Genomic DNA, 25,074 nt, shown 5'->3' on the forward strand with positions numbered 1-25,074 from the left:
GCCATTGTCAAATCCCAGTAGGAGGAAACCTGTTCCAGAACTGGTTTATATGGAGAGCTTGTAATTTTCATAAGACACCCCCTAAGGGATGTACCCAAAGCTCTCCACAAGGGAAGAAAGGTTCTGTCATATTGGTTTTAGGTAGAGAGGAGCACTGTGAAATACTTTATAGTAAAACACGCACGAAATGCAGTAAAGGTGTGTATGGGTACACTGGGAACTTTTTCTCCATTGATTAGGGAGTGCCCATGAGTTTTCCCCACCCACAGACACTGAGCATTAAAGTGGCACCCTGAGTACCCTCCTCTAAACACCTTTGGCCCTTTGGAAGACAGAAGAAGGACTGCACTTGTATTGAACCTGTAGATAGAAACCCCAAGGGCTGGAGCAGCTTCCCACCTGTACACAGGATGGAAGTGGGGACTCCAAGAGTGGGTCGGCTAGCCTCCTGTTAAGCTCCAGGACCACACAGTCTGCAGGAAGCCCACATCTCTACTGCACCCAGCTCATCAGTTCCAACTTGATTTGCCTTGGTTCCCTACTGCTGGCTTCTGCTAGACTGAGTCCTAACCCCCATTTGGATACCCAAAATGTCCTGGACTCTTATCTGGTGAGGAGAGTGTACTCTAATCCTTCTAAATCACAAGACTGGACACTTAGAAACTTTTTTCTTAGCATTTTCGCTAAAGAATTAGAGGCTTCCACTGGACTGCTGCTGAGCCGCAGCCACCGTTTTTGAACTGCGGTCCTAATCAACTTTCTGGTGCCTGGGTCCAATCCGCGCTTGGACTTAACTTTTCACTTTGACCCGGTCTAGTGCTACCAGATACCTGCAGTTGGCGCTTTGTGCTATTTGGCTCTAGACACACCTAAACCTTTGAAAAATCATATCTTCAGTTCCCTGCATTAGATTTTTATTGTTTTGGTGTCTACTTTTTCATTAAAATGTCCTCAAGGCTTTGTATAAGTTGGAATGGGATTTTTATGGTGTTGTTTTTTACTTTTTAACTGTTTTGGTGCTGATAATTGCTTTGCACATTTCTCCTATGTTAAGCCTGTCTTCTCCGTGCTACAAATACCAAGTGTTGAGATCCGGTCTAAAATACTGCAACCTAACTGGGCCTAGTAAGGAATAGTCCTACTATTATTTGAAGAGGACTGCCTTCCACTTAAACTAATTATCCACTTTCTCGCAGTTCTTCAGTGCATGGAGTAGCAGATAGTAAGTGTGCCATCATAACTACGTGTGCAGATCAAGGTGAAAGTTCAGAGGCAAACGTACAGTCAGTGAGTGATTGGATGGGTCAGTGCATGGAATAGCAGATAGTAAGTGTGCCATCATAACTACGTGTGCAGATCAAGGTGAAAGTTCAGAGGCAAACGTACAGTCAGTGAGTGATTGGATGGGTAGCTGGGTACAGAGAGTGGAAGTGCACTGTTGCTAAGTTATACTATAGTGTTTTAATGTGTCAGCAGGGACATATCTCTCGTCATTTATACCTCCACATTATTGTGCAGTCATTAACAATTCTCAGAGATCTGAACATCCAAAAGTTCCCTGGTACAGATTATTTAAAGAATACCAGTCACTCACTATCATTGGTAGAGATGTAGTGAGTGCTACATTGACCAAAGGGTCACTGTATCACCTTGTTTATTTCACAATGTAATTTTCTTCAGCAGTCCACCGGGTTGTATTCATAGGAGATTTATTGGGACAAAGTCATAAGAAAAATGAATTGGTCCATAAAGAATGGAAGTACCTAACATCCACTAGTCAGTCCATTTCCATGCATGTCTTACCACCATGAGTTGTAAATAGTTTTTATGCCATTCTTTGCACTTAAACTACAAAATCTCTGATGTGTCTGCTAGATGCGTTTTCTGAATTCTGTTTCTAATTTTTCTCCCACAATGTCTACTGAAAGGAAGCTTAAAGTAGTTGCCATGTTTCCACTGATGAACCTCGTGAGCATCTTCTCTACAAGCATTATTCCAAGACCACTTGTTCTAGAAGCAAACCTCCACTGACATGTGCTGCCTTTGAACCAGAACTCTCTTTCTTAGCTTGGCCCGGCCCTCTTAAGTTCTATCTTTCTTAATTGCATTGTTATTTAGCTAGTTGGCTGCAATGCACAAGACCTCCGCCATGATGTGACAGCTGCAATTATAAATGTTGTAAACTTTACAGAGAACTGTATGAATCACATTACCAGTAATATTATGAAATATGAATATAAACGTAGTATTATTTATTAACTTGAGCAGTTGTTGTTATTTAATTATGTTGTGCTAGTAAGTGTTGTTACTTATTGGTAAACAGTTTGAGTCCACAGACTACTTTTCTAGTTTGTGGACACCAAATATCTAAAATGGTTCCCGTAGTCTGTGGCCTCGGTACCCATCATGGGTCTACAAGTTTTATTGTCCCAGGTCTCGTGATCGAGGCTGCCGACTTAAAACATCAAACATAGAAACCATACTCTGCTAACACACGTAGCAGGACTGTGGACTGTAAAACCTGTAGACTTGTGCTGAGTTCCTTTTCATCGTCCGCAGTCTCAGTATGGAAACGATGAACCATAATTTGCAATTTCAGGCCGCCTGCACCTGTTGGAGTACTCTGATCCTGCAACATGATCCTTTTATTTACATTTTTTTGAACTGTGAGGGGGGCCTTGAAGGACCTACCACTAAGGTCTGGGGGTCTTGGTTTGCTCATCCTGCCCTTTTAAGTAGAGCCCAGGCCAGACATGTTGGCTTTGCCAATGCTTGCCCTGTATGCTATGGTACTGAGGACTCCAAACTCAACAATGTCCCTGCCACTGCAATAAAATTCCTTCTATTTGTCTGACCCAATACATTTTCAACCGTCTAAGTGAAGGCTTCATGGGGGTGCTCATCCCTTTTGTTGAATATCTCAAGTTATCGTTTGTAGAGATATGTACATTTGGAACTTCAAAGGACATGAGTTTTATAAGTGCACCCTTCCCCTTTTAATGACCAGAATTGGGCAGGGAAGGATTTGCAAGTGGAAGAGTAGTCTGAGATTTGTAGACCAAAGATTAAAGGTGTTTGTCAAAGTGACAATTTGATCCACCTTTCACCCATGTGATAGGCAATATATTAAGAATTCACTTTATAAGAAGCTCTACAGCTGTCAATAAGAGAAAACGTCTGAGAAATAAATTGAGAACCTGAGTGGGCAAATGCAGAAGAGTGCCATATGCGCAGCACACGTAGGGACAATAAGTTGACGGATGACCTATAGGCTTGGGGCAGTGATGCTTTCGGATCTGCTGGCTCAATCCGGACTGATTGCCCCCTTAGACGCGAGGATTGATGCAGTTGTAGAGATGGCATGGTGAAAATTTGGACTGAAAGATGACTCCTTCCTTTTTGCATGTACTGGTTAAACCCGAACCCCTACACTGTACAGTATTGCCACACTGCCTTCTGACTATGTTGGAGGGCAAGGAGGGGCTGACAGGGATGTGTCTTTATTAAAATACTGTGTTTTTCCTGAGTATGTAAGTATTGGTATCGTAATTATAAAAATACCAATAAAAATATATATACAAACAAAACTAAAAGTAACCTCAAAAAGAGTTTTACTCTTTACCAGTTCAGGTATAATAAAACCTCTGCAAAGAAGCCAGGCTTTTCAAAGGGCCATTCACGACTATCTTCCAGTAGTGCAACACATGGATGAACATTATTATGATGATGTTATAAAATAGATGTTTTTTATTTTTTGTGTGTCATTAACTTTTCTTTCACTTTTTCAGTATTCTAGTGAGGATCTCAAGGATTTTTCATTGGACATCCCAGAATGTAAGTGCAGATTTTTATCTCATGTAAAATGGAATGTTATGCACTGTTCACTATATATACGTTTTATTACATTTAATACATTTCAATTGAAGACAGTATTCTCAGTTGGGATGAACTATGCTATCTCAGTTGGGATGAACTATGCTATAACCTTTGCCATCAATTTTTCAATCTATAAAATGTTTGCCTGGAAGAACCTGGGATTCACGAATTCCATTTAAAAAAATGGATGAAATGTTGGTATATATATAAGTATCATATACCTGTATCTATAAAAAGTAAATGTGCCTTTGTAGAAAGTTGAATATAGGGAATAAATAAATAATGTTATCACGCTGATACAATTAGGAACACTTAACTAAGAATAATTTATTTTTATATCTATAATATACTATTCTCATTATTTCAACTTCTTTTAAAAACAAGATTGCTCCAGCTAAGACTAGTGGAAACTTCTAGATCTCAGACTATTTGAGCATTCTCATTTGTAGCAGCATCTGCCGGTCATGGTTGTCAGTCGGCTGGTGCTAAGACCCTGTTACACAAAAGCATATGTTGACTTGTGAGAAATGCCCAAAAACGAGGACACCAAAAGTACTGATGACAGTGGATAGGTGTCAGAATGGGGTTATTAAATTGGGTAGTCCTACCAAGTTAGTAAACTTACTCCGGTTTTATCAAAACACATTTCTGAGAGTATTGCTCCTCAACCCCTGGTATCTATGAAACAAGCAGCAGGGAATCCCCAGAGCAGTGTTTGCTAAATTCAAGCCGTTTTAAAGTAAAGAACACGGCATAAGATTTCAAAACTAATTTAGAAAAATAAACAAAATGGACATTTAATGACCAAAATGACAAGAAGGTCATTAAAATAGGTTAATCATAAAGTTTTAAGGCTAAAAGATTCTGTAAAAAGTAAAGTACAATGGAAAAACACCAGTTTGTGATGGGCAGCGAAGCAAGCACAATTTCAGGCTGTCCAGAGTGAGCACGGGTCAAATAGACCAAGCGGGTTGTCACAGTCAAAGGTTTTACCTGCAGACTGAGGACATCATTTAATTTTTAGTAGATATGTTACTCTGTGACGGATATACCGTCTGCCTTATTACACACACATTATATCCTATGGCAGATGAAATATCTATCACATTGTGATGGAGTAACCTGTCCGCTGTACTCTGAATCAGGTTCAAGTCCTGGGAAAGCTTGCTCTGGTCATGCCTGCAAACTCGAGCTCCTCGGGGTAGGCTTCTGGGCACCTGCTCTCTCTATCGATCCAGTTTGTCTTAAGGATCTAGCTCTCTTTAGTCAGCTGGGCTCTTTGAATCTTGTCGTCCTGCTTTGTGTGCCCCTGAAGTGGGTAAACGTGAGGCCGATCACTTGCCCGTTGGATAGCAGTTACTGGGTGCCAGCAGGATTCCGGGTTCCTCGAGTTCTGGTGAGAGGCCTCTTCTTGCAGCAGTGTCAGCAGTCAGGGTTTTGATTCCAGCAGGGCCTTCTTCTTCATTTGGAGTCTTCCATGAACCAGAACTGTTCTGCGATGGTGCTGGTTGAAAGGCCAGATTTATCCTGTGCGCTTGCAAGTGACTGGAGAAAATCTTTCACCCAATCCTAACTGATTTTGCAGTCCCACCACCTCCGTTCACAGCACTGATTATTTGCCTTACTATAAAATTACCCATGATCCCCTGTTTCACCATGGCAAGACCCGGCTACCACCAGACAGACTCTCTTCAGATTCCTGGCCCCTCCCCTACCTGACATGGCCAAAACTTGTTTTTCCTCCTACAGTGTCGGATCCCAACTGCCTGGGAGTGTCATGGGGTTGAAGAAAGAACCCCTCCCTGTCTTCTCCATGTCAGATGGGGGAGTGCTAAAGCTATCCTTTGATTTGCCAACTTTTCCCGTCTATTCCCAGGCAGGTAATCCCTGCTTAGTAGTCAGCAGCTAACACCTATTTGTATTTCCTGGGCTCGGAGACAGGCCATTGTTTTCTGAACTAGGGTTGTTAACTCCTGCTACCATGGATGTCTTCCAACTTTGGTGGTGTGATGCATTCCAAACCTCATTGTCTTTCTGGTATAACTTGGTCGAGAAGTCAGGGTCTAGACTAGACCTGATGTGAAGATTGAGAGCAGATACAGTATAAATCAATATGTATATGTGTGTGTGTGTGTGTGTGTGTGTGTGTTGATGCAACATGTACGAATAGAAAACAAGATTCTCGGACAGGAAAATGAAATGTCTGAATATTCATGGGAACATTTTATGGGGCTGCAAATCTTGCTTTGTCTTGTGGATTGGGGTTAGAGTTTGCTGGTCCCTTGAAAGTACTTTTTCATCGCTCAACAGTGCTAGGGACACTGAGTCAGTGTCTTTGTGTCCAAGGGCAATAGGTCTTCAGGAGTTGGCACTGAAGTGAGCAGAGAGGGTGTTTAAACCTTGGGGGAAGTCGTGCTTGCGCACCCAAAGTGCAAACAGGGTTCACAAGATCTCTTCGAGCTTCTGGATTTGGTCAGTACACCAACCGGCCACATACTCCTTCTATGCCTTTCAAGGCATAGCCTGTAAAAGTACACCTCTTTGGCCTTCTTGCAGAACCCATGTGACTGAGAGCTCCAATGGCTTTAGTACATTTGTTCCTCAAATGTGAACAGAAAAAGCAATCATTTGACCCAAGAGAGAGTGTTTTTGCTACTCAGCTCACCTGAAATTTTAGATTTTTTATGTTTTTTATTAGTGTTTTATACAGTGCTAAATAGACCCAAAGATATCATGTACCAGAGCGCCTTATATGAGCACCAGTTTCGTTACAGATGGACACATTCCATTTTTGTTAGGCGAGGGGAGAATGAGTGATTTTCCCAGAATCACAGGATGTTGATCGTGGTTGCTGAGATTCGAACCTCGGTTCCCCCGCTTCGAGGTCGACTGCTCTAGCCGTAAGGCTACAGATTGCTCTTAACTAGTCCTGACCTGTCTATAGTGAATATACAGGGGGCCTCTCGACGCTCTATATCTGCGTCTTTTCACTTCCTTGGCTAGCAGGGGCTTCTATGCCAGAAAGGTCCGCAGTAGGGTCCGTTCATACCAGCAGAGCTTCCACACAGCATCAGGCTTTGTCCAAGCGTGGAGTAAAAAGGCAGCCTAGAGCTCTACATTTGGGTTGCACCATAGGTTTGTGTCACTGGAGATATTCCTTTTTCCGGGAAGGTGGTGTAGCTGTATATGTTTAGTCCTTGGCAGCTGAGCAGCTGCCTATTTCCAGCCTGTTAATTTGAGGTAGAGTTGCCCTGTTCAGAGACGATGCTAAATAGGGCAAGACTTACCCTGATCCCAGAATGCCGGGGCTGTATGGTGCTTATGTAATATCAAGCAGGCACATTCCCCAGGGGTCTACTGTGGAGAAAAGACTGTATCTATTCCCTCCAGAAATATTCTGAAGACAAAGATGGAGAGTGGAAGGGTGTGCTGCCCCGTGTTTCTCCGGAGGCAGCAACTTCCTTCCTCTTGCATCCACCATCCATGCAGAAAGATGTCCAGATCACCTACAGACAGATGACTGAGGATGTTTGCGAATCCATCTGTACTTTTCTGATGTCCCCAATCATCACTGCAAAATAAATCTACATAATATTTACGAAGACTCCCATTCAATTAAACAAAAAGCACAAATAGGCCTTATTTACATAGTGACACTGAACGTAGTTTACAAATGAAGAAGGATAAGCATCCCTCTGGGGTGAAACTGCCAAACCCCCAAAATACACAAAAGCTGCCAATAGTGCACATCACTGTAAAGTGTTCAGGGTAGGACTCCCTCAAAGCTGCAGAGGGAAGTGACCAGGTGAGGGTCTCCACAGTCACAAGGCGCACAACGTGTGTCACTCGTGAAAGCTGGATTTGGAATATGGGCAAAGATTGGAAATAGAGGTTCTTCAAACATAGCCTAAAAGCTTTAAAGAAAGGTTTCTTTTAACTGCAGTTGGGTGATGTCTATGACGGACTGGAAAGTTTCACTTCGCATATGATGTAAAACAGGCTTCTCCGGGGAGTAGCTTCTGATCTACTTTTCAGCTAACTGCAAGTAGCTCTCCTGTGTTCATCCCAGCCTACTAATTAGGAAGCACATGCTTGGTTGAATTGATATAGCTATACCAGAATTAAAAAGAATGTATTGGAAATTAAAATGCATGCACTTTCAGAACTCATCATTTGGAGAAAAATAGCTGAATTTTCAAAATATATTTAAAGTTAATCTTTGAGTGATAATGTATTTTTGTCTGACGTTGTCACTATGACATCACTATTAATTGTTGTAGCTCCGGGTGATTTTCATTGAACATAAGTAGCTCTAATTACAGAAAAGCTTGAGATCCCTGGTGTAGAATATGTGCCGAGCCCAGGTAGATTAGTTTGAGCCGTTACAGAGATCTCGAAGATTCAGATCACAGGGTGTAAACGCAAAGACAGGAGTTGGGTATTAAAACATATTCTGCCTCTAAAAGACTATTCCGTTTGTTGTCTCCGTGACATAAATCGTCTGCATTAGTTGCTTTTCCGGTGCCCTTCAAAACACAAGAATTTCTCCCAACTTCAAAGCTGAATTTCAAATCACGTTTGAAATAATATATATTGTAAAGTTTAAGTTGGTGTGAAGTGAAACAACTGCATTTGCGAAACTAAGAAATCAGTGGCGGTTCCTCCTTTAAGACGGAGGAGCGTCGCACCATCTGCTGCGATAGCAGCAGAAAACACTTACATAAAATGATTATTACTATTTTATTTTAAAGCGCTGGTGCAATTCAAGTGCGAGGCAGGGGCGAGGCCATTCCTGCTGATTGACCCCCAGGATGACTCCTCACCTAAAGCTCAAAGTGCACTTGTCCGATTGGCTGGTTGTCTTGAGATGGCCAGCCCGACATGCGCACTTCTGACAGCAATAATCCGAGCTGCTAAAAGCCGGGCGTATTGCAGGAGACTTAGGCCCCCACTTTCTAAAGGACCGCTGGGTTAGCCCGCTCCAACCAATCCTGGAGCTACTTTCATTCTGATTATATTATAAACCGCATGACCACTGATCCAGGATTGGTTGTTGTAAGGAAAAGGAAAGTGAACCACAGCCACCAGGATCTTGGCTGCTCTCAGAGTGCGACCACACGATCAAAATGAGACACCGGGAGGCAGCAGTATCTAAGTAATTAAACAGGTAAAAAAATATTGATATTGCACTGCAGATTTATTCACGTTGCCAACAAAATAAAAAACTATTCACTTTAGTGAATTAAATCTACATGGAACTTCTGCGCAATAGCGGGAAACCAAGAGCGCAGTGTGTAGTTGTTTCCTTTGAAGACTCAGAAAAACAGGACATATGCATGTCAAACATCCCAATGAGTCTGGTCGATATCCACATCTTTTACAAAATTTGCACGATGTCTTCCTTTATGGTATACCTCAAGACAGTTCAAATCCGACTTCCTGCATCCCTTCTGGCACAGTAGTTACACATTCACTTTATTACTCTCCACCTTTCATCCACCCTCCTCTTTTCTCCTTCTTTCATTTAGAACACCCTCTGTTTTGATATTACATTGTGGAGTTTTTTTTTAACGTTTTCCGCCTGTTTCAATATAAGTGATGCCGCCATCATAAGGCCATTCCCCACCCGTTAGATAAGGATGGCGCATAAGGATGGTGGGCGGTGAGCTGGCGGGCGATAAGCCCATCCTTCACGGGTCCGACACAGGCAATTGTTACGATGGCCTGCTGGACCTAACCCGCATCCCTAGAATGGTGGCGGTGCCTAGCAGACACCATCTGCCACATTAGAATGCTGCATCCCACCAGCCTTTCCATGGCGGTTCCCCCACCATGGAAAGGTTGGTGGGGATTGACTTTGGGGGCCCGTTGCGGGCCCCCCTTGTGCAGGGTCTGATTGTGCACTTCGGGGCAAGGTGCCCCCCCACCTCTATATTTCCCTACACCATGTAGCAGGCACCACATGGTGCCCGCCACGTAGTTCAGGGGAATGCAAACAGTGCATTCCTAAAATTGCGGCCGGTGCTGCAGCCAGCAGCACCCACTGCAATGTTAAACGTGACATACGCTGCCGCATTATAATTTCACTTGCGGTACTGCCGCCTTATAGACGGCTGGTCCCAATCCCTGGGACAATGGCGGACGGACTGAAGTCCATCCGCCATCGTAATGACCCCCTAAGTCTTTGTGCTGTGTGCAGCGTGCTGATGCCTTCGCGGGAAGAGAACTTTATAACAATGCATTAAATTGATAATGGCGTAGTACTAAAATGTTGCCAAAGAGAAACATCAGGGCACTATGTAAACACCTGTTGTGTTAGATTGTCTATGTACATGCCATGGAATAATTATACAGCCTCATAAGCATTAGGGAAGAATTAAAGTAAGAAATGTGATTTCTTTTTTGTTCTGGGCTAGTAAAGTATTAATTGCTGGTATTGCATAAACCAATGTTTGTAGGTTCGTGCTTACCCCATAAACAAACGATTGTAGGTTTTTGCTGTTAGATTTCATAATTAAGTTTAACAAGGCCTGTTATGGTTGAACTGGATGCTCCCTGCCGTCCACGACCGTTTTACGGTTAGTTTCTTCTTACAAATTGAGACAGTGGCACTTTAAAGTAAACTCTGTACTCCCAGAAGACGTAAAACTGCAGTGGCCATTATTTTTAATATAAATGTGGCTTTACATGTTTATCCCACCCTTCAGTGACTTTTTGTTATGCAATTATTTGCTATGTTTTTGCCCTTCTTCAGGCACTTAATACTCCGAAACTCTCCACCGACAGGAATATTATGGCATGCGCAGCACATCAGTTTCAGCTCGTGCATATGCGAAGTCCGGGCTTTCAACGGTTTATGTCAGGCTTTGCCGATGTGAGGTATTCCGCCATTTTAGATAGCATGCCAGACTGATGTTATTGGCACATTCAGTGCACATTCTATCATACTGCATGCAGCGGATATTCCTCTGTTGTTTAAACGTGGGAAGCAGTAATTTACCAGCGCTCGGTGAGGAAGTGGGGAATTTTCAGAAGATGATTAGGGTCATCTTGTGGATTTTCTTTTAATTAAGAACTATGTTTTGTGCCCACTCTGCTTTAGCAAATTGCTCATCTCCTAATGATGTTTAAACAGACTTGCATTATTTAATTACAGCTAATCACTCTGTGAAAAGTGGAATTATCTGGGATACCCGTGTAGAAACCAATACTGGATGTTTTCTTCTTGGGTAATGTAACTGGTGCTCAAGCAAAGATCTCTAATATTGTGGCAAGATTAAAGGTGAAATATGGCATAGATCCTCCTTAGAAATCAGATCACTCAAGATGTCAGGCACCTGTCCTATGAATCAAGTCGCACAGGCAGTGCCATGTGTTTATGCGTCAATTGAGAGCTCTGGAGCTGAGGCTGAAGGCACTGCACAGTGCCTGCAGTCAGTCAGAAACGGGTTCAGAATATATGGCCATCCATCCTTGGCCTCTCTGCAGGGCAGAGGGCAGTGGTCACATACTCCTATTGTAATTGTGATTCTGTGGAAATGGGTGTGTTAAAGTCTTGGCCCATTTACACATTTCTATCCAGAGGGTACAGGCTTTCTAGTAGAGTGAGTGGTGAAAGGAATCAAATCACTGGTATCATTTCAATATAGTGCAAGCAAAGTGGTTGCACATTAATTCCACTCTACTCTTTGATCCGAATTTAGTAAGTTTAATGTTAAGTTCAGAAACAAGTCAATATAGATTAGTTTCAATATAATCATGATAAAAATACAGAAAAAAGCAAAGTACCTTCAAATCTCCTTAAGAGATGAACCCTATATAGTACAAAACAAATAACTAACTCTAAGGTGACAACGCAGATAATCAGAAAGATTAAATAAAGGTTAAATTGCATCAGATGATTCTCTTTAACAGGCATGAGTAACCTAACATTCTCTCAACTACCTAAAAGGGCAATCCTGAAAATATATTCGAATAAGGACATATTCAAATTTGAAAAAGAGGAAAGGTGTTAGCCATCAGTCTTCAATAGAATCTCCGATAATGTTTCAAGTAGCTTAAAGCCATGCAAGCAGTGGCATAGGTTTGCTCCCTAAGGAAACCAAGATGGACTCTCTCCCTAACTAAACACAACACATTATATTGTTTGCAGTTGATGTAACACTCTCAAGTGGCTCCTTCGAGGGAAATTTCCATATCTCCGGCACAATTGGAAACCTTCAGTACCTTTCCCAGCTGGATACACACAGTGCTTAATTTGTAAAATATGAAGTGCAGATGCTCAAATGTTTGTCGGAGGCCACACCTACTTTTCTATGGCTCCACCCACTTGCTCCACTGGCCCCACCCACTTACTATATTAGCTCCACCCACATTTTCAACTAGCACTGCTAAAAGTCAGAGGTAATATATACCTGGCTGATCCGAATTTCAGCAAGGGAGCCTTGCTCATAGTAAAGTTTTGATAGGAGGTTCCCTTGCCCTGTGAACATTTTGAAAAAGATTAACTCAAAAGTGCATTGAAAGCACAATTTTTGAATAAATTAGCTAAAATCACTAATGTATTGAAAAGGGACAATTTCAGTGCTGTATGTGCTGATTTGGTGAAAGGCCAATACTGGGGTAGGGTATGCCATTTTTAACAGTCTATGAGTTCTAAGGTACAACAGCTAAGTACTGAAAAAACAAACAGGTGTGTGGAGGGTCGGGGGGAAATATTTACTGACCTTACTGCTCGCGCCCCTATATCAAGGTAAAAAACACAAAAGAGCAGACAAGGTCTACAGATGGTGTGTAACTACACAGGCAACCGTAAGGCACTGGTGGAAAACGCTAGGGACAAAGGGTTGTTACAACTAGGGGGCTATTAGTCACAAACAGGCTAAAAAATTCCCATCAGACCACCCATGTGGTGGAATTGCGTCATATGGGAATCAGTGATCAAACCAACCCAAATCTGACCAAATAGTGTCGATTAGGGAAGGGTTTGTCAAAAAAATAGTCCTGTTGTGACACCATGAAGTGTTGTGAATGGACAAAGTGCAGTGCTAACAGAAAAGGGTGTAAAATAAAATTAACTACCAGGACACCAAAGAACATTGCAATAGGAATCTCAGTGTGTAAGATTAAAAACACGCCGAGTAGTAAGACTACTCAAAGGCGCTGTGCAGTGTGGTCGACATGTTTCAGCTGTAGGAGCCATTAGCTCAGCTTTCTTCAGGACCTTAAACAAGGGAAAAGCTACTGCAACTACATTAGATCTATATAAGTAAAAAATAATGTCAATGTACTGATATAGAGTTACATATATACCAGGAACTAGTATACTTAAATGTCCACTGGAAGGAGAGAGGCTCTTCTTCCTATCAAGAGAGAAGGAGAGAACACAAAAGACAATTTGTCAAAACAACACCAAACCCCACACGCTAGCACACCGTACATACACAGAGACCGTGCAGACACACCTGCAGAAATAGTTTGTATTCTGCATTCTCACAAGCATATTAGCTATAGTCACTCAGAGGCATTTCCTCTGAGTGATACTCACCCAGCTTTGTGTGGGTGACGGCCTCACCTCACCCGGCAACCGCTCGGGAGTATGAGGCCCCGCTCTGTAGTATAGAGATAAAGGACAAAGTAAGCACGCAACTTTACTGGGTCCTACTCAATGGTTCTATACATGTAACCCAACTGACGTGTGATAGTAAACAAGATGTCACACCCAGCCCTAAGCACCCTAGAAATTCATAAGGGATACTAAAAAATCGCACATCCTGCGATCCTTTACATAACACAGAGAACTGGTATCTATGTGTGTCCAAAGGAAACTCCTTTGCAAGGTATTATATGCCCTAAACCCTAAAGTAGAGTATTGCATCATATGGAATGTCCCAGTCTATTGGGGATTCCAGCGTAACTATGTGGGGGAGGAAGTTTAACCCTAATAAAGGACTTGTTGAGCTCTCTCCCCATATCCAAACAGAGGACACCCAGGCCCCACCAGAAAGGTTTAACGAAGTAGGGGCTCTGCTGGGTCATCCTGCGCCGGTTGGTACACTTGGGATACCGTGGCCTTGACGACAAAGAAGAAAGACAGGGGGCCTGACAGGTCCTCCTAACCTGTCTGGTACACCTTGGTTCAATTCCCCGTTATACTCAAAACGAGCACTCACTGACTCACCTGTCCGTCGGTGCTCTCGCTGCAAATACGAGCGGAAGTGGAGGTGAGAGATATTCACACCCTTCCTGCTTTTAAAGTTTTCGTTGGTAGGGTAACGAGTTACCCGCGGATCAAGAGTTGAACGGAGTCACGGTAATTATGCGCTACTCTCTCGCGCATGCGTGGGGGCACAGAGCCACTACTCTATTGCGCATGCGCCGACCCTTAGACACGCCAAACACCGGAAAAGAAGAGTACCCGGTCGGAGCTCTAACGAGCGAATATTATAATCATGTCTACAGGCAGATCCATAGTGCGCTGAGGATCGCGTTCACATAGCAAAAGGAAAGACAGAGTTGATGTAACAACTGGTCAGCAAATGTCTACCCGCAGAGCTCATATAATGCAAATTGGCAATGAAGAGCTCATATAATGCAAATTGGCAATGAAACAAAAGAATGTTGTGTCATATCTCCCGTGGCGTGTAATGATAGGGTAGAATTGGGAGCCGACTGGATTTAATCAGCATGAGTCTCCAAGTTATCAAACGTCCGATAAGACATATTGCTGGGGTGGTCTAACGCTCGCTTAGTAAGGGGAATCTTATTTTAAATTCAGTTCACGGATACACATACCAAATGGGTCAGTGTGTATTGATAGAATAACCAGGATTTGTGGAAACCCTAAAAAAGAGTAGGGATAGATATCTAAGGGTGTAAGAGAGGGCGGACAAAAAGGAACACACACACATCAGTTGGGTGAGCTGCGAGGTGCAAACAAGGTTGCACCTAAATCAAAATGACCCGCAACTAAAAAGTTGCACTAAATACTGAAAAAACAAACAGGTGTGTGGAGGGTCGGGGGGAAATATTTACTGACCTTACTGCTCGCGCCCCTATATCAAGGTAAAAAACACAAAAGAGCAGACAAGGTCTACAGATGGTGTGTAACTACACAGGCAACCGTAAGGCACTGGTGGAAAACGCTAGGGACAAAGGGTTGTTACAACTAGGGGGCTATTAGTCACAAACAGGCTAAAAAATTCCCATCAGACCACCCATGTGGTGGAATTGCGTCATATGGGAATCAGTGATCAAACCAACCCAAATCTGACCAAATAGTGTCGATTAGGGAAGGGTTTGTCAAAAAAATAGTCCTGTTGTGACACCATGAAGTGTTGTGAATGGACAAAGTGCAGTGCTAACAGAAAAGGGTGTAAAATAAAATTAACTACCAGGACACCAAAGAACATTGCAATAGGAATCTCAGTGTGTAAGATTAAAAACACGCCGAGTAGTAAGACTACTCAAAGGCGCTGTGCAGTGTGGTCGACATGTTTCAGCTGTAGGAGCCATTAGCTCAGCTTTCTTCAGGACCTTAAACAAGGGAAAAGCTACTGCAACTACATTAGATCTATATAAGTAAAAAATAATGTCAATGTACTGATATAGAGTTACATATATACCAGGAACTAGTATACTTAAATGTCCACTGGAAGGAGAGAGGCTCTTCTTCCTATCAAGAGAGAAGGAGAGAACACAAAAGACAAATTGTCAAAACAACACCAAACCCCACACGCTAGCACACCGTACATACACAGAGACCGTGCAGACACACCTGCAGAAATAGTTTGTATTCTGCATTCTCACAAGCATATTAGCTATAGTCACTCAGAGGCATTTCCTCTGAGTGATACTCACCCAGCTTTGTGTGGGTGACGGCCTCACCTCACCCGGCAACCGCTCGGGAGTATGAGTTTTTTACAACAGCTAAGTACTCAGACAACTTAGAAATGTCAGACAAAGGCACCCAGGCCAGAAATCATGGAAACGTCACACAAAGGTACCCAGGACAGAAATCATGGAAACGTCACACAAAGGCACCCAGGACCGAAATTATGGAAACGTCACACAAAGTCAACCAACGAGGCCAGAAAGCATAGAAACATCACACAAAGGCACTCAAGCGAGAAAGCATGAAAATGTCAAAGAAAGGCACCCAAGCCAGTGGTACTGGAACAATTTCAAGAGTGTTGGTGCTGCCCTAAATGTTACATCACTGAAGAAGTCCTAAGATTGTGAAAAACCCAAACATACACGAAGGACAAACATAGCAAATGAGCCTTGCTCATTCCGGCAGTCCTAAAAATTAAAAACATTGCTCAAAGTTGTTGAACAATCACCGACGTGTAGCGCCCTGTTTGGGAGCATTATGTAGCGGAGTACCCAGTTTCTTACATTAATTTAGTTTAATAGCGCCTCTCATACCAGTGTAAGGTGTCAGAGCATTTTGCATCATTCCCACATTGCATAAATACAATCCTACGTGTGTAACTCCGTATATAGGGAATGTTACATCAGATAGGACTACAAGGTATAGGAGTCACATGTCATCCATGATTGTCATTGTAAGCAATATAGTTTAAGAGTTAAAAGTCTGGAAAAACGGAAATGCAGGATTTAAAACATTCATATAACAGCATTGTTAGGGATTCTCTTCAATAAGAATTGATTTCTACCCACATTAGACCCTTTTTGCAAGATTAGGATAATGAAAGATTGGCCCAAAAAACATATAGCTCTAATATATACCTTGCCGTTTGCATGCAGCTCTTTGATGACAGACAGACTAGTTAATAGCTTGCTGTTCTATGATAGGATTTTAACTTACAAAGTGCAAGTAACAAAAGGATCTCTCTGACAGAAGCAGTAACACACTGATCGATTTTACATTATATGCACTTTTTGATCTGCATGGTACACGTTCTTTGCAACATGTATATAAACCTGTACTACCTTTCAAGCAGTCACAGCTTCCCCTAGACAAAGCTCCTGGCTCTCTCCAGGTAGACGAATAATCACCAGTTATCTTGACATTCTAATTTATGCCTGAATATTACTGGAGCTCAGGAACTTGGCACCAGCTGCTTTTAAAACAAGAATATACTGGCAAACTGACCCCCCCACCCCACTCCTATAGTGTTACATGAAAGAATGATTATGAAACAGATCTTCGCTGAGGGATCTGTGTTATACCTCACCCCATCGTACCTGGCCGGGGGCAGCGAAAATGCGCGTGCATTTATTTGCATACTCTGCGCACGCGTCGCTGCCTCTGCCGTGCACAGACCAACCCCCGCAGAAGAAGACCAGCCCAGGGCAGCAAACCCCCTGCCCATCAACAACTACTGCAGTGTCCCGCCCACTGGGCCTGATCCGCGGCTGGAAGTGACGTCTTGAAGAGAGTGAGGAGGAGGGAATAATTTTGAGAATAGAATCGGCGGAGTCAGTGTCATCACTGTCAGTCATGTCACGTCACAGTAAGTGTTGACATTTACTGCATGCATCGAGATTCGTCGTCGGTAACTTTCGTAAACTAAGAAGTCAGTCAGTCACAGGAAGCAGCACAGCACTAAAGCACCACAGCAGTAGCAGTCGGCACACGCTCTCTGTGTGTGCCAGTGCCAGTGCCACGCGCACAACTCGACTTAACGACGGCAGGACAGGTGCACTTAATGCAGCGTGACTCAGTGACTGTAGACCCGGCCCTCATAATTAGGTGCCGGTGCTAAGCACCGGCAAGCTCAGGCTCAAATTAAGCCCTGGATACACAGTATCTCGAATTGTCCTTGGCCATTCCTTTCCAATGAGATCGCCTCTCCTCACTTGTTACCGCTGTTCCGTCGGCTGACTCCTCCTTCTCATACTTTGCTATCTATTAACACATGATTTCTTTATTTTAACTATGAAGCTTATCCACCTCCAATAGAAGCATCTCAGCAGCATACATTCTATAATGAAGGCTAAACATAAATTACATTTCAAATCTCAACGCATGCAGTAACTGAATGAAAGTCTTCTCGAGGCGAGCAGTAACTGAAACAATTTCTTCTAGAAGAATTTCTTCTCAAGACCTAGTTTTTCTAAGTCAGCATGTGCACAGGGTTACAGAATACGTACACCTTCCTACAACATAATAAATGCAAATGCTTAAAGCAAGAATAAGTGAGATGAATTATAAATGTTTCAAGGTAAATGCATCCGCACTTGATTAACTCAAATTATGCGTAACAAAATGAAATATCAGTTGCACACATCCTAATTAAGTATCTCAAAATAAAATGAATGTTATTCTCTCCTGCCACATTAATAACTTACTTGTCACATAACCGTATTAATCATATTCTAAATACATGTCTATCAAACAAAACACCCGTTAGCATATGATACCCTCCTCCTTTTAGTACATTAGTCACGACAAAGTATATCTGAGTGCTTACCGTCTGTGAGTATGTTGCACTTCTATATTATCTTCAGATGTGATCAAGATTACACTTCTTCAGGTGTGTTGGGACCCTCATCATGGGGGTACACAGTCTTCAAAATAATACCAAGGCTAAAGTAAAGAAAATGCGGTGCTCGCTCGCTACTTAAAAGTCATCCCTAACTTTTACACCTCACCACTTTTAAATGTCACTAACCGCTACTGGAAGAAACACAATAACTGCATAGTTCATGGCATTAAATAATTCTTTCTCAACATAATTTTTCATGCTAATTTTACACTTTAGCATTCAGCGTGTTTCGTGCAGTAATCCACTTTTAACTAAGACGATATATGCTGGTTCTATAATTATTATGCAAACATTTATTTAATAAAAAAAGGCTACACCCATGTTGTCAGGAATAATGCACTCAAGTTACTTAGCACACAGTTCACTGGCTGTTGATTGTGATTGATAGCGATTTAAATGTTTGCTGTAAAGCAGTTCATTGTAATAGCAAATTAATTTTGTTTTGAGGAATTGCTTTTTTAGTAATTAATTCTGTCTTTTTAGCAGCGTTTTAAATTGAAATGAGAATTTAGCTTTTCCCAGAGATTTCTATAACATAAATACGGAGTTAATACCTATTAATTCACTGCTAGTACATAATAAGGAATATCACTACTCACATGAAACACGGGCAAGCATTCGCATACTTTCCCACCCCCTACCCTGCACTAATGGGTACACACTACTCTGGAGACATATCAATTACTTCCATGAAGGATTACATTATTATACTAACTCCGAGTCCACAAAAGTTTTTTCAGTGACAGTAGAGTAAAGGTCCCTGTGTTAAATCTGTAAAAGAAAGCAGTCTTTTATGATGGGAAAAGCTTCAATTGCTCTGGGGTGGATGGTCTCCCAAACATATTTGAGTCTTCAAAAGATGGTCTTTTACTATATCCCAGTATCAAACACACACACACACACACACACACATGCACTCATCACATAATGGGGCTTATTCACAAACTATATTTTGTGGTGTGTTTGGTAGTGCTACACTAGTACTACAAACGTATTACAAAATGTAATTCACAAACTTACTTGTGGAGGTACTGCCTCTGTCTATCCTATCCTTTACCCAGCAGAGATCTCCGCACCGAATGCAAAGTCTCTTTACGCGTAAGTATACATTTTAGCAGTAAATATGGGATGGGCAGAGGGGAGTAGCTGGCAAATGGGGAATACCTATGACTAAAAGGGGGGGAATTAGGGAGGAATAAAGAGGGGATTAGGCAGGGCATAAGAGCGGAATATACAAATGTCTTCAGTTCAGAGTTGAAGTAAGTCCAGTGTGCCACATGTCCAACCACTGGCACTGCAATGCCTTGCAACAGAAAATAATAGAGGTATAGACTTGAGATACATATTCATAGGAAATAATGTTCAATCAATCAATCAATCATGGCATTTATAGCGCGCACTACTCACCTGGAAGGGTCTCAAGGCGCGTGGGGAGGGGGGTCTGCTACTGCTCGAACAGCCAGGTCTTGAGCTGTTTCCTGAAGGCGAGGTGGTCCTGGGTCAGTCGCAGGTGGGCGGGCAGGGAGTTCCATGTCTTAGCTGCTAGGTAGGAGAAGGATCTTCCTCCAGCGGTGGCTCTCTGGATGCGAGGCACGACGACGAGGGCGAGGTTCGCCGATCGCAGCTGGCGAGTGGGCATGTAGAAGGTCAGGCAGTCGTTGAGGTACCTAGGGCCCAGGTCGTGGAGGGATTTGTGTGCGTGGGTGAGGAGTCTGAACGTGATCCTCTTGTTGACAGGGAGCCAGTGTAGGTCTCTCAGGTGGCTTGAGATGTGGCTGCGTCGGGGGACGTCCAGGATGAGTCGGGCGGAGGCATTCTGGATGCGCTGGAGTCTCTTCTGAAGCTTGGCTGTTGTTCCGGCGTAGAGGGTGTTTCCATAGTCCAGTCTGCTGGTGATGAGGGCCTGGGTGACCGTCTTCCTTGTCTCGGTGGGAATCCATTGGAAGATCTTGTGGAGCATGCGGAGTGTGTGGAAGCAGGATGAGGAGACGGCGTTGACTTGCCTGGTAATCGATAGGGAGGAGTCCAGGATGATGCCCAAGTTGCGTGCGTGGTCTGTTGGCTTGGGTGTGGTGCCTAGGGCTGGGGGCCACCAGGAGTCGTCCCATGCGGAGGGGGATGTTCCCAGGATGAGGACTTCTGTCTTGTCCGTGTTCAGCTTTAGGCGGCTGCTGTTCATCCATTCGGCGACGTCTTTCATCCCTTCGTGAAGGTTCGCTTTGGCGGTGTCGGGGTCTTTGGTGAGGGAGAGGATCAGCTGGGTGTCATCGGCGTAGGAAATGATGTTCAGGTTGTGGTTGTTTGGGGGCGATGGCAGCTAGTGGTTTCATGTAGATTTTGAAGAGAGTGGGGCTGAGCGAAGATCCTTGCGGGACGCCGCAGATGACTTCGGTGGCCTCTGAGCGGAACGGCGGGAGGCGTACTCTTTGTGTTCTTCCGGAGAGGAATGAGGTGATCCATTCCAGGGCCATCCCCTGGATGCCGGTGTCCTTGAGTCGTTGGACTAGGGTGCGGTGGCAAACAGTATCGAATGCAGCGGAGAGGTCTAGGAGGATGAGTGCCGCTGTTTCACCGTTGTCGAGCAGGGCTCGGATGTCGTCAGTGGCTGCGATGAGGGCGGTCTCGGTGCTGTGATTGGCTCTGAATCCGGACTGAGATGGGTCGAGGGATCCGTTCGTCTCGAGGAAGGTGGCCAGTTGCTTGTTGACGACCTTTTCGATGACTTTGGCCGGGAAGGGGAGGAGCGAGATGGGGCGGAAGTTCTTGAGGTCGGTCGGGTCCGCTGTTGGTTTCTTCAGTAGTGCGCTGAGCTCGGCGTGCTTCCAGCTCTCAGGGAAGGTGGCTGTGTTGAAGGAGGCGTTGATGATGTCTCGGAGATGGGGTGCGATGGTGGGGGCCGCTTTGTTGAAGATGTGGTGGGGGCACGGGTCAGTCGGCGATCCGGAGTGGATGGTGTTCATCATGCTTGTCGTGTCTTCGAGGGTCACCTCGGTCCATGTCTGGAGGATGGCGGCTGGGTGCGTAGGTTCGACCGGTGGGTGCGGGGGTTGAGCGCTGAAACTGTTGTGGATGTCGGAGATCTTGCGGTGGAAGTACGAGGCGAGGGAGTCGCAGAGGTCCTGTGAGGGGGTTATGTCGTTGTTGCCGGTGCTGGGGTTGGAGAATTCCTTGACGATGTTGAAGAGCTCCTTGCTGTCATGGGCGTTCTTGTCCAGTCGTTCCTTCAGAGATTTCTTCTTTGTGGTGCGGATGAGCTGGTGATGTCTGCGGGTGGCGAGTTTGAGGGCGGTCATGTTGTCGGTGGTCTTGTTGAGGAGCCATGTCTTCTCGAGGGGGTAGTTAAAAATAAGAATAAATATATTTTAATGTTAAAAGATATAAAAATATAACATACTTATTATTCCATTACAAAATATTTGAACAGCTTTTTGAATTTTAAATTACTTTAATGTGAGATTAACTTTTAATAAAATACGAATATGTTACTTTTAATAATCGAAATCATTCGTAATATTTATTAATGCATTATAAAATCATTTCATTTCTTATTACTTTATGTTGGAATTTCAATTTTTACTTTAAGCTTAAGAAAATTGATGTTTGAGGCATGTGTGGCTGTATTTACACATGCTGTCTACACTCCTGCCATCTAGTGTTGGGATCCGATGTGTGAAAGTTGTTTTTCTTCTAAGAAGTATTTTGCTTCATGCTTTCTTGCTCCAAGTTGATACCTTTGCTGTGCTGTATTCGGTTTCCACGGATTCCTCCCCTCTGTCGGTATAGTTCTTCGATCACTCCCCCTTACTCTTCAGATCTGGTCGACAGTTGTTAATTTGCTCAAGTACAGTTTTGGATCGACTGCCGCCCCGCATGTCACTTTCTCCAAACCCCAAAAAAGGGAAGGCTCTAGCTAAGACAGACATTGCTAGATAGAACGTCAAGTGAATCCAGACATGCTATGCTAAAGCCTAGAGAATCTACCCACTCCTCTAGAGCGATCCTCTATGGGCTTCTCGGAGAGCATCCCTATAGCTGACGTATGCAAAGCAGTCAGTATTTGGTCCACACCACACACTTTCACAAAGCATTACTGTGTGGATGTACTAGCACTTCAGGAAGATAATGTTGGTCAAGCAGTACCTTGTCCACTCTTTCAATCTACTACAACATCCACAGGCTAGCCATTGGTTTTTGGGTGGACTGCTTTATAGTCTGTACAGCATGTGTATCTACAGCCACTCATGCCTCAAATGTAAAATGTTACTCACCTTTTAAGTATCTGTTCGTGGCATGTGGTGCTGTATATTCACATGCGCCCACCCTCCTCCCCCGATGTTTGTAGTCTCCTTTGCTATTTATTTTTCTTTTTGCATGGCCATCTCTCTGTACTTCGCTTCACATTCCACCCTCACCCGATGTAAGGGAAAGAAATCCAACAGTTGAGCCGAGTACCATGTGCATTACCAGCAAGAGGAGGAGTCCCATTACCTCCTGACTTGAAATACTTTTTTTGAAGAAAGACAACATGCAAATACCTGGGCCCGACACTAGATGGCAGTAGTGGGCACAGCATTTGAATTTACAGCACTACATGCAACTAACAGGTGCTTCCAGCTTAAGTGACGTTTCCTATTAATTTAAAATATTTAAATTAAAGATTTATTTCAAAATTAGGTTAATTGATTTTTAACATTTCGTTTGTTCTACATTTAAAATATATACAATTAATTTATAATGATATGTAGCGTAAAAATATGTTTACTAATTTATTTAGAGTTAAATAAACATTTGTACTTTTTCCTATACTTTACTATAGGGAGACTCCACATTCCCTGGGGCCGGTGGGTGGGGCGGGAGCTATCCATATGTTAAGTATGGGAAAAAAACATCTTGTGCAATTGATACCGGGGCTCCCAGAATTCGTGCCTCAGTGGTAAATGGGAGTATGGGAAGAACCGTTCCAAAGCAAAGCAAAGCAAGGCAACCTGCTACACTGATGATATTCTTTTCCTGCTTGAAGGTAATAATTCTGTGAATTATTTGTTTGAATGAAATGAAAAGCAAGTCACACACCTTTGCAATTTTTGTAATGTGTTAATTGGTGAGCAGTTGCTCAAAGGATTGGGGTCTACGTTGGGTAAAGAGTAGTCACTAATGGCCAGGATTATTACAGGCATGATAACCTTCACTTGTTTTTTTTCTAAGTGTGAAGAGTACGCTAGTTAATCCACTGCTGAAAGTGCCCATCGGGATTGATGGGACTCAATAAGGCCAAAACAGATATAGGGTTGTTTGAGTTCCCATTTCCAGGGGACTTTACTAGCTTGTCTTGTTTGACCTTTCTTATTGAAATGGGACAAAGACTGATTTGCATATAATTGGGTCCTTCCTGTTCTGGCTGTCTGAGCAAACAAAATGAATCTGGACCAGGCAAATTACCAATGGCTGCAATCCATCAATCCTTTTTGTACCTCTTTTAAAAATATATATTTTATTGTTGGATTCTTCAATCGTGCCATTGTCTCAATGAGTAGGGCTTCCTATTCAGAGAGATTATTCATAAGGGTTACTTTGCACTTTCAATTGGTATTATTTAAAATAATGTCATTATTGTTAGTTTTCTTTATTAGTATACTCAAATTCAAAATGATTTAATATGGCACCTTAGGCCTATAAAAACTGTGAATTACCTATACCATAATAGACAATATTGAGGCGCTACAATTCTATAGCTTAAATATGTACTGTGGATAAAACATTTGGCAAACACTGCATCTTCGCAAACGAATGCACAATTGCCTCTGCACTAAGGCTCCTTCATCGACTGCGAATAGGAAAGCCCCTAACTCCCAGTTGTGGCATATTCCAGGTAGCTGCTTTAGTCGGATTAATTATAATGTTGCTTTGGGAGCCAGACATGCTCAGATTCAGTCTAGAACTCTCACCGGTGCCCACCGGCTTCCAATTTTGCAAGCTAGAAACAGAGGTGTGGGGGACTAAGCAAAGACAGACCTGAGCATGTGAAGATTGAGGAACGTATTTATTTTAAGCAAAATGTTATCGTTTTCAATTAAAAACATAAAGCACTAGCTACCCGGATACGCAAAAAAAAAATTAATGACGCACTGCGACAGTACATAGTAAATAGGTTAAAAAAAGACAAGCAGGAGATTGAGGAACTTGGTGACAGAAATGTGCATCTGAACTTGTTTAGGGGCTGGGGCAGGTGCAGGTCTGAGGCAGTCATATCACAAGCATGATCTACTGTGTGATTAACACTTACCAAGGGCTTCTCCCTGCCAGAAGCACCAACCTGTGTGGAAGTAGCACATGTACCCCATGCCATTGATTGTCCACTTCTAGAAAAGTGAATTACCCACAAGACCATCATTTACATTTCGAACTATTCTTTGCATCATACACTTTTGCCTCATGATAGACTGTCACACTATGAGGAGTGTTTTTTTATATTGTATATGCAGACACATTGAGTGTAACTGTTTGGCTGACTCTCTATAGTAGGCGGTGAACTGTCCCACTGCAGTGCTGCATTCTTTAACTACATGGCGGTACCTTCCTGTAAAATGTATTGCACTTCTGTATGCTCATGAGCTTGTCTGGGTCCTTGGCCTATGTGTAGTGCATCCTTTTTGCAAACTGAAATTCTGCCTTTGGGACTCATCTT

General features: G+C 43.1%; 1 protein-coding gene across 2 annotated transcripts in view; it reads left to right on the forward strand.

The window, feature by feature from the left end:
- The window catches only part of TSPAN9 (tetraspanin 9), a 998,831-nt gene that overhangs the window by 436,864 nt on the left and 536,893 nt on the right, over nt 1-25,074 (forward strand). For both annotated transcript variants that reach the window (XM_086921536.1, XM_086921545.1), the window contains one exon: nt 3,789-3,834. The gene's annotated coding sequence lies outside the window, so the exon portion shown is untranslated. The remainder of the gene's footprint in view (nt 1-3,788; nt 3,835-25,074) is intronic.

Source organism: Lissotriton vulgaris, chromosome 1_1 (genome assembly GCF_964263255.1).
Source record: "Lissotriton vulgaris chromosome 1_1, aLisVul1.2, whole genome shotgun sequence".
In the NCBI taxonomy this organism is placed as follows: Eukaryota; Metazoa; Chordata; class Amphibia; order Caudata; family Salamandridae; genus Lissotriton; species Lissotriton vulgaris.